The sequence below is a fragment of the Parasteatoda tepidariorum genome, chromosome 6 (genome assembly GCF_043381705.1).
Source record: "Parasteatoda tepidariorum isolate YZ-2023 chromosome 6, CAS_Ptep_4.0, whole genome shotgun sequence".
NCBI lineage: Eukaryota > Metazoa > Arthropoda > Arachnida > Araneae > Theridiidae > Parasteatoda > Parasteatoda tepidariorum.
Window position 1 is genome coordinate 20,655,628 of NC_092209.1, and position 9,424 is coordinate 20,665,051.

The 9,424-nt window shown below is 31.2% G+C and overlaps 1 non-coding gene across 1 annotated transcript; it reads left to right on the forward strand.

The window, feature by feature from the left end:
- The first annotated feature begins 286 nt into the window (after positions 1-286).
- Positions 287-401, forward strand: LOC122270600 (U5 spliceosomal RNA). Its single transcript, XR_006225904.1, has one exon. It is a non-coding gene; the product is annotated as a U5 spliceosomal RNA (small nuclear RNA).
- Positions 402-9,424: the final 9,023 nt, after the last annotated feature.

Genomic DNA, 9,424 nt, shown 5'->3' on the forward strand with positions numbered 1-9,424 from the left:
TTATTAATATTTTTAAGGTCGGGTGATTCGATATAAATTCTTGATATTTGTGACTTTTGTCAAAAAGTTTATGAATATTGTGCATTATCACCGTTTCAAGCTAAAATCCATTCAAAAGAGGCTCTAAGTTGTATAATTATATAATATTGTTATAATATTAGCATAAGTGTTTGTCTATCCTTTAGAAATGAGCAAGTGTAGCAATAAATATAATTTACATTAAGCATACCTATCAGTTTATTTTTTAATAAGAAACATATTAGATTTTAATTTTGCTTTCTATGTTATGCTCTGGTTTCTCTTCATCAATCGTGCTAATCTTTCGCCTTTTACTAAAGATTACCGTGGAGAGGAGCATCTTAATGAGCCTTAACAATTTTTGGAATCCCACTGCGTGGGATTAATTATCTTAACATAAAGTAAATTGATTGAGTGAACACAGGATTTTGCGTGGCATGTTCATCGAGGTAGCTGTAAGGTATAATATGGAAAGTAACGCCTACTTTCTTCGAAAGCTTTGCAATTCGTGCTATTGCTAATCTTTTACTAAGATGACCGCGAAGAGGTGCATTTCAATGAGCCTAAAAAATTTAATGTAATTTCACACCTTGAGGTTAATTACAGTGGTTTTGGCGTCAAGGTTTTTTTGAGGTGATATCATATGAATTTGATACCCTGAATTCTAATATAGCATTATGTTTTTGCCTAGCAGCTCGAGCTTTAAAGACATTTTAGTGAACTATACATTACACTATTTAAAATGAAATCCATGGATTAATCAGACAAACTAAACACGGAATTTTTATTTTATTATACAAATATTATTATATACAAAGAAAGAGAAAAGTCGCCAATTACTCACTGAACACTTCGGAAACTTCTTTTCCGTGACATTCTTGAATGTATTTTGGCACAATCTCGCTTTAAAGACCAGCAGTAATCAGCCATCATATGAGTATCCCATCTTCCTTGGTAGCGGTCCTCCATAATTTTAACATCCCGGTGAAATCTTTCACCTTGTCCCTCACAAGTGTCTCCTAAATTATCAGGAAAATGGTCTAAGTGGTTGTATAAATAGTGCACCTTAATGCTCACGTTACACACAAGGGATTTGAAAATATTAAGCATCACGTTTACTAGTACAACATAGTTTTCAGCTTTGAGTTTACCCAGAAAATTTTTGATTACTGCAACAAATGAAGTACATGCTTTTTTTTTATTTTTTTAACCTCACTCATAGAATTTACGAAGGCAGGGTCTTTAATCAGTTGTCTTATTTGGGGACCATCAAATATTCCTGCTTTAATTTTTTCCTTACTCAAATTAGGCATTTTCTCTCCTATATATGCAAAGCATGATCCATTCTTGTCAAGAGTATTTACAAACTGCTTCATAAGACCCAGCTTAATATGCAGTGGAAGAAAAATGATTTTTTCTCGTGAAACTAAGGGGTTATTTATGATATTCTTTTCCCCAATGTCCATGTTTTCTATCTTGGGCCATTCTTTTCTAACCCAGTGATGTATTTTGTCTCTGCTATTCCAGAGGCACAAGAAGCAAGGATATTTGGTGTGGCTACTTTGCTGTCCAGGGAGAAAGTCTACCATTTCTAAGTCTACACAAATCATCCATTGATGTTCATGATATTTTATGTTCTTCAAAACCAAAACTATGGTATCGTATTCTTCTTTCATTTTTGTTGAGTGAGCAATTGGTATTGAATATTTGTTCCCATTATGTAGAAGAACACATTTCAAACTTGGCTAAGAACTGTCAATAAATAGGCGCCAATCATCTGGAAAATATTCTGGAAGATCCATTTTCTCCAGGAGACCTCAAATATCGTGACTAAATACAAGATTTCCTTTTTGAGAGAAAAAGGGTAGCATGTCTTTCTCTCTTGTACGATGAAATGAAATTTTGGTTTCTGGTTCAAGTAAATTTTTATCCTTCAACCTAGAAGCCAGTACTTCAGAAGCTTCTTTCGATAAGTTCAGATCTTTAATGCGGTCATTTAGCTCATCTTGGTTGAAACGCCGAGGAATTGATGATATCTCCTCATAATCACTGTCACCTTCAGTGGCGTCAGGAGGTTGATCAGAGGGACAACGCTCATCTTCACAGAACTCTGGTAGCTGGTAAAATGTTGAAATTGGCACTTCTTCTGAGTGAGAAATCGGGCCCCTTGCAGAGACTTAATCAGGATAAGTCCACTTGTTACGGTTCTTTCGATTGATTCCAGTGATATTTACTAGGCAGAAATAACAGTTATCGAAGTGATTTTTGGGTTCTCTCCAAACCATTAGTTCACTGAATTTCAGACTTTTCCTTTTATCGGTAGTCCACTGTCGTAAATGCCATGTACAAGTCTTACAGACCCGATGTGGTGCCCAGGGTTTATCCTGATCACTAAGCCTAACACCAAAGTATCCAAGATAAGCTCTCTTTACAAAGACAAGTCACTGACAGCTTTCCTGTTTTTCGGAAACGTGTAATCTCCACAAACGTAGCAAAAGACATCAGGATGATGTTCACAGCTTCTTCTACTTGAACTCATTTTATTTATAATTAACAACTCAAAAAAGGCAATCTACGTTATATATGGGTTAACTTTTTAACAACTCTTTACCAAATCTGAAATTTCAAGTGACGCCAACACCAATCTCTCTGCAAGGTGCAAGCTTACACACCAATCTCAATTACACCTGAGATTTTAAGGTTACTTTTTTTTTGTTGTTGACCAGTGTTATCATAAAGTAAAGTGAAGTACTTGATGACTGAGCAAAGTGTAGATATTACTTGTTTTCACGCTAGCTGAAATGTAACTCATGTACTCTTCTAAAGCTTTGCTCTTACACAAAAAATAGCTAAGCTTTTTTTTTTATATATATAAATTTTATAGATTTTATTTAAATGACTCTTTCCAAAAGTAAGATAGAATTTTTTTTTAAAAATGACTCTTTCCAAAAGTAAGATTAACCGAAGACCGTTGTCATCATGTCGAATATGTCTTAAACATTTATCACCTTTTATCATTTTGTATTTTTCATCCATTGTTTTGTGTTCATAAACTTATGAATTTCATCCTGATCAACTTAACCCTTTAAAGGGCCAATTATTTCTAGTAAAGGTAAACAAAAGTAATTTGGGAATTGAAATTGTTTTAAAAATAGTAATTGATATAAGAAGAAAAAAACTAATTTAGTTTATAAAAGTGCCATTTTTTTCGTGGTAAATATATTTAACACGACCTATTAGGAGCTTATTGACTTTTATTTTTCTTTATTTATAAAATAAATTTTATAAATGCTACAAACTTCAAAAGGAATTATGTATTTTATAACTTTTATACGTTTTTGTAAACTAACAACTGCCTACCAATTTTATTCAAACGCACTTCAAGAAATCTGTAGTTATTAACAAATGGAAACCTAAATTAAAAGAGGTAAAAAAGTAGTGGGAAGTATACTTCCCACTGCCTTCGAAAGGGTTAAACTTTAACCCTTTTTAAAGTAATAATATTCGAGGTCCCCACTTTAATTGAACATAACATAAAAATTAACCGCTAACTTTGATGTCATAGCAGTTGGCTGCACTGCATTGAATTTTAATCAAATCTTCCAATATGAAAATTTTACCCAAGTTATTAAACTCAGACTTTTACTGTAGCTGCTGTAATGACGCATTCTATAATATCTATCAAAATTCTAAAACGATAAGATCCTATTTATCTCGAGAAGATATGAAATCACAAAATCAAAGACGAAGTAATCTAGGTAGGCGTTACTTATAAACTAAGCCCCTCCTACTCCTTTCTTCTGCTGACTGCATCGATCTCACCTCACTTTTTGCAATTATAGTCTATGATTATAATGTAAATGTATGAGACGATAAAAGCCCCTATCCCATCCAACATATTAGTATAGTAGTGCTCTCTCTCTCTACAGGTTAGACTTATATTAGTCTTACCCGTACTTGCCAGATACAATGGAATTTGGGAATCAATTTTTTGTATATTATTACTTTTCAATTTTATAAATATTTATAAATTAAAAAATAGTTCGTAGTGGTAGGTATTTAAAATACAGTTGGACCTTTACATTTAACAACATTTTCAGAACACTAACTATTATATTTGTAGATCAGAGAGGACACAAGTTTTTAACACTAGGGAAAAAACTTTTTGTTACATTTATACAAATACTTGACATAAGCTAATTCAGGTGTAAACATTTTAAAACTAAAATTAGTTTCGTTCGAAAAGCTATAATTTTTTTTCTTCAAAATCATTCGTATTTAATTTAGTTTATATTTCGTCTGAATGTTACAAGTTTATAAAGAACGTATATAGTTCTTTGTGGATTCATATTTATGGATTCATATAATAATAATAATCATAACTAAATCAGAAACTAAACTAAATCATCATGAACTATAATGTATTATCACTTTCTGCTTACCATGCGTTACGTAACAAAGAAGTGGAAATATTTACTCGCTTTACTATTTTTTTCTTACTGTTATCCGCAAAAGAAAGTATCTTTAAAATAATTTATTTCAGTAATTCACGATTTAAAAAGAAAAAAAACTTATCCTGGCCGGTTGTTGAAGTCAATGGACCTGCATGGTGGTCTACAATTTGCCTGTTATTTCTTTAGAGGGAAGCTAATAAAAAAACTAACAATATTTAATTATATCCTATTGCCAAAAGTAATGGAAAATCTAAAATTATTCTCCGAGCATCCTTGTTGCTTTAATTAATCTCGTATCTTATACAATTTGGTAAATTTTAAAAAAATGATACTTTATTGACATCGTGCTCCGCTTTTCATGAAATTATAATGCGCTTTTCGCATATGCGAGTGAAGCTTTGATTAGAAAGTGAGTGTTATCGTTCATTATAAATAACTAGGAAGCTTCGCCCCCTACTCGCTGGAGCTCGCCAACCCCCGAAACTGCTTTCGCAGTTCATTTCGGATTGCTTCGCAATCCAATGCTCGCTCATTGGATACGTTCTTAACGTCTAGCTTTTGTATACTTTTTTGAATACTGAAGTTCCGAAAACTTTTCACTGTAGAAAATTCTAAACCTGTACATTTCAATATTAATTTGAAATTGCAATTGTTAATTTGGGCATTTGGCGATACAACACTTATAGAATTGAAGGATTTGTTACGTCAAGCACTCAGGTATCATAATTTTGATCTAGTTGCGCTTCTATGTCATTTTGATTTATGTTGCTAAGTTAACTTTCAAAAAATTCTATGGCTGGCAACAGCATTTTTATTTTTTAAGTTGTTTATTTTTATTTCTTTTAGAATTCGTTCTTTTTTTAGCGAAAGGTTTTTTAACCTAACAGAATTCTTTGTCGACTGTTTTCTCTATAAATGAAGAAAATAAAGTAAATATTTAAGTGTTGTGAAAAGAATCTTATTTAGTTGTACAAAGTACTTCAGAAAAGCGCTTTCGACAAAATATTAAAATAGAGATCTACTACTCACTTCTGCCTAGCTTAATAGTATGAGATTGCCGCAGCTGAATTGAACAACCTGATAATGCTCACTCTGGTTATTGTTTCCGTTTTTAAAAGCGCTATATGTTGAGCCACCTCATCTACATTTGCCATGTGACATTTTTAGCAGCAATCATTGGTCGATTTTCTAACGTTGCCATTCGGGGAGTTGTAATGAGGCTTTTTTTTTTCTGGTGCCGTGTAAGAGAAATATATATATAGATTTGTCGATCTTCAATATTCAATAATAACACTTACTCTTCCGTACCTACCAACTTTTACGTATTTGGCGTAAAATTTTATTTTTATATTTAAAGTGGTAGTAAATATATACTTTTTTTTTCTTTTATAAGCTAAATTTTTTAATGATTTTTATCACCACTATTCTTAAAAAAATTAAGCATATATATTAATATGAGTTGCTATCATGACATGCAACTTAAGCTTTTTCAAATGCAACGTATTATTTTGCTTAAAATTGAAATGTTTATTCCATTCTAATACCACTGAGAAAAATCATAATGGAAGGGATTAAAAATTGGCAGGTATGCACTTCATTTAGATGTGTAAGTGCATGTAGATGTGAGAATTCAAATGAACATGATAAATCCCTTTTGAAATGAATGTTTGCACTTGCAATGTTTCCTCTACGTTATTATCGTTTTAAATGTAATTGAATAAAATATTATCTTATTGAAGAATTGAATAAAATGTCAACTTAATCAAATAGATGTTTGAATTTATGTAACCCAATCCAGAACACAAGGGAATTCAGGGATCTGGCATTGGGTCAAACTAACCTTTGCGCTAGTAAGTTGTCAATAGATTCAGTTACGATGCAATTGAAGAAAATGATTAACTACTAAAGCTCCAGGGTATAATTATGTCATAATTTAATTAAATTATGTAATATAGTTTGTCTCCACATTTACACACAATGACATATTTTGCTCAGTTTAAAACTGAATCCATTTTTAGATACCCAATCAGAGCATATATAAAAAATGGTTGTTGTTATCAATTAATTCAATTAAATTCTAAGAAAATCTAAATAAAGTCAGTTGTTATCAATTAAATTCTAAGAAATAACCATCAAAAAGCAATAACTCGTATTATATACAAGTATTTAGCATTAATAATTTAAATAATTAATAATCTTAATAAAATATCAATTAAAGCACGTGTTTAGGAAAACTTCTATAACCGTGTTTCCAAAAAACCCTGGAAGAATACCATCGCAAATTTGTGTAATGGCCCAAGGCGTGGAGCAGTGGCTGAATTCCGCCTAGCTACCGGACATAACAGCCTTTTGGAAACTCAAAATTGTTCATTAATTGTTTACAAAAAAAAATCTATCATATTCGCAGAAAATGTTTGATGTAATAGGACGCAGGCTCTTTCCTTAATTGTACAAAAAATATCCTATTCACAGATGAAGTTTAACATTATAGGACGCAGGCTCTTTCATTAATTGTAGAAAAAATATCATATTCACAGAAATAGTCCATATTCACAGAAAAAGTTTATCCTTATAGGATGCAGAGTCTTTCGTTAATTGTTTACAATAAGTCGAATTATGATGGTCTTTTTTATTAACTCACTTAGTAATTTGTAATTAATAATATAATTACTTGTACACCAAAACATGGTTTGCAAGCTCATTTTTTGAACCCTAAGATGTACAGAAAGGGCATCATTTTTATCTAGACCTACCTCACTATCTAACTTAAATTCTTTGCATCAATTTTTAAAAAATCGTTCTTGTTAATTGATGATATATGAATAGAAGTCGTATAGTTCAATCTTACATTAGCTAAGACCCTAGATTTTGGTATTCCCTGCTCCATCTGAATAGCTAAAAGCTTACGTTCATTCACACTTAGAGGTAATCTAGCTGCTCCATCTTCATGGCAGGCATGAACGGACTGAAGCTCGAAAGAAATATTTATGCAATCAGAATGCTTTGTTGCTGGGCGACTATTATTTATTTTATTATTTCCCATCACCTTAACCTGACGTTTCCTTTCCATATCGCTGACTTCTATCCAACTTTCGCCACTATGATAATATACATAACATTTAGTTAGTGATAAGTCAGCCAATTTTTAAGCGAACCACTGTATAAAATGAGATACTGTTTCACTTTCAAAACTTTCCTTCTGAATGTTAAACGACTTTTGATTATCATAAGATTTACTTTCAAACATAAGGTTTATTTCAGAATGCTCGTTCTGATAATGGAATTGCAAAAAAACAATAATTAACACTAGGTTTACGGGACGCGTCATTTTGACGCATTTCGAGTTTTATAAGGAAAATTACAAAAAATGTTTGAATTTTTATTTTATCTCTTGTAATGACTTTTATCCATTGATCGAGGTAAATATATATTGAAGTCTATTTTCTTCAAAAGGGTTGAAATATTGAAATTCTCTTTGTGGTATACCTATCTCTAAGGATATGAGTCAATTTTACGCGATCGTAATTTAGACAAAATTTTGAGTAAACATGCAAACATCACATCAATAATAAATAGGAACGTACCGATAATATTTTGATCGGTTATTCGATATCGTTATCTTAAATGAAACAAGCGATAAATAACTGTTATCGATAAGCAATAATAGAAGGAACAAACACAGAATGTTAATTGATGTCAGATTTTGAAGGATTCAGTTGCTTAGTTCGGGTATTGAAAAATAAAATATTAGAATATTTCATAAATATATATCTCACATTTTTATTTTTTATTTATAGTATGTAATTACATTGCTTTCTAATCAAAAATTGAATTATATGAGCCTACGAATTATTTAGAAATAGTGCTGGATAAAAATCTACTAAATTGAATTTATTAAACCAAGAATCACAATTAATAGACTACCACTTTAAAGTATATATTTGCTGTCCGGAGCAAGTTGGCATCTCTGTAAAGTGCTGTTATATGTGTTCGTTCATGCGTCAAATTGATGCGTATTCGTAGAAATAGGTATATAAGAAACGTCCGTAAACTTAGTGTTAAAAAAATTCTGATTACACAAAGCACATCCTAACTTACTGGACATATCAATGTGCTTGTACTCGTGCAAGTTGTGGGAGGGAGTATAAATTTTTTGTCATATTAAATTCTTCTCCACATTCTTGACATTTCGGCCCCTACTTCCATGATGACAGACATTTTGTGTTATTTTTAAGTTAAAATCGAAACCATGAAACAAATGTTGTCATCAAGCCTAATTAGTCACGTGGAAATCATTAACTACTTTATGAACGATAATTAACGAAACAATGGGGCGAATGTTTTAAAAATACAGTGATACAGTATTTATTATAAACTGAAAATAAACTATTCAAAACATTTAACTAACCTTATTTTTCTGTGTTGTAAACCATGCAAGTAAACAAGGAAGAAAGATAAACATAACAATGTGACAAATGTTTTAAAAACACAATGATACAAAATTATAAACTTGAAAAAAAAATTAATTAACCTTATTTTTCTGTATTGCAAATCGTACAATTAAACAAGAAAAGCGTAATCCACCTCGTTATTTTTTCAACAGGGTTACTTTACCTTATCGAAAATTCTTTGGTGAGAAATAAATTCAAGCAAGCATTTCAAGCGCATGCGCATTTACTAAGCCAGTTGTTCTATGTCTTTAGAATCTAGAGGCATAAGTTACGAAAAGGGAAATTAAAAATATAGAGACAAACAACGACTATACAGATATAAACAAGGAAAAAGACATACCTGCCAACTTTTAATCCCTTCCACATACCTGCCAACTCTCCCGCATTTTGCGGGAGATTTTATTTTCATATTTAAAGTGGTATTAAATATATACTATTTTTTCTTTTATAAATTTAATTTTTAAATGATTTTGATCACCACTATTCTTACAAAAATTAAGC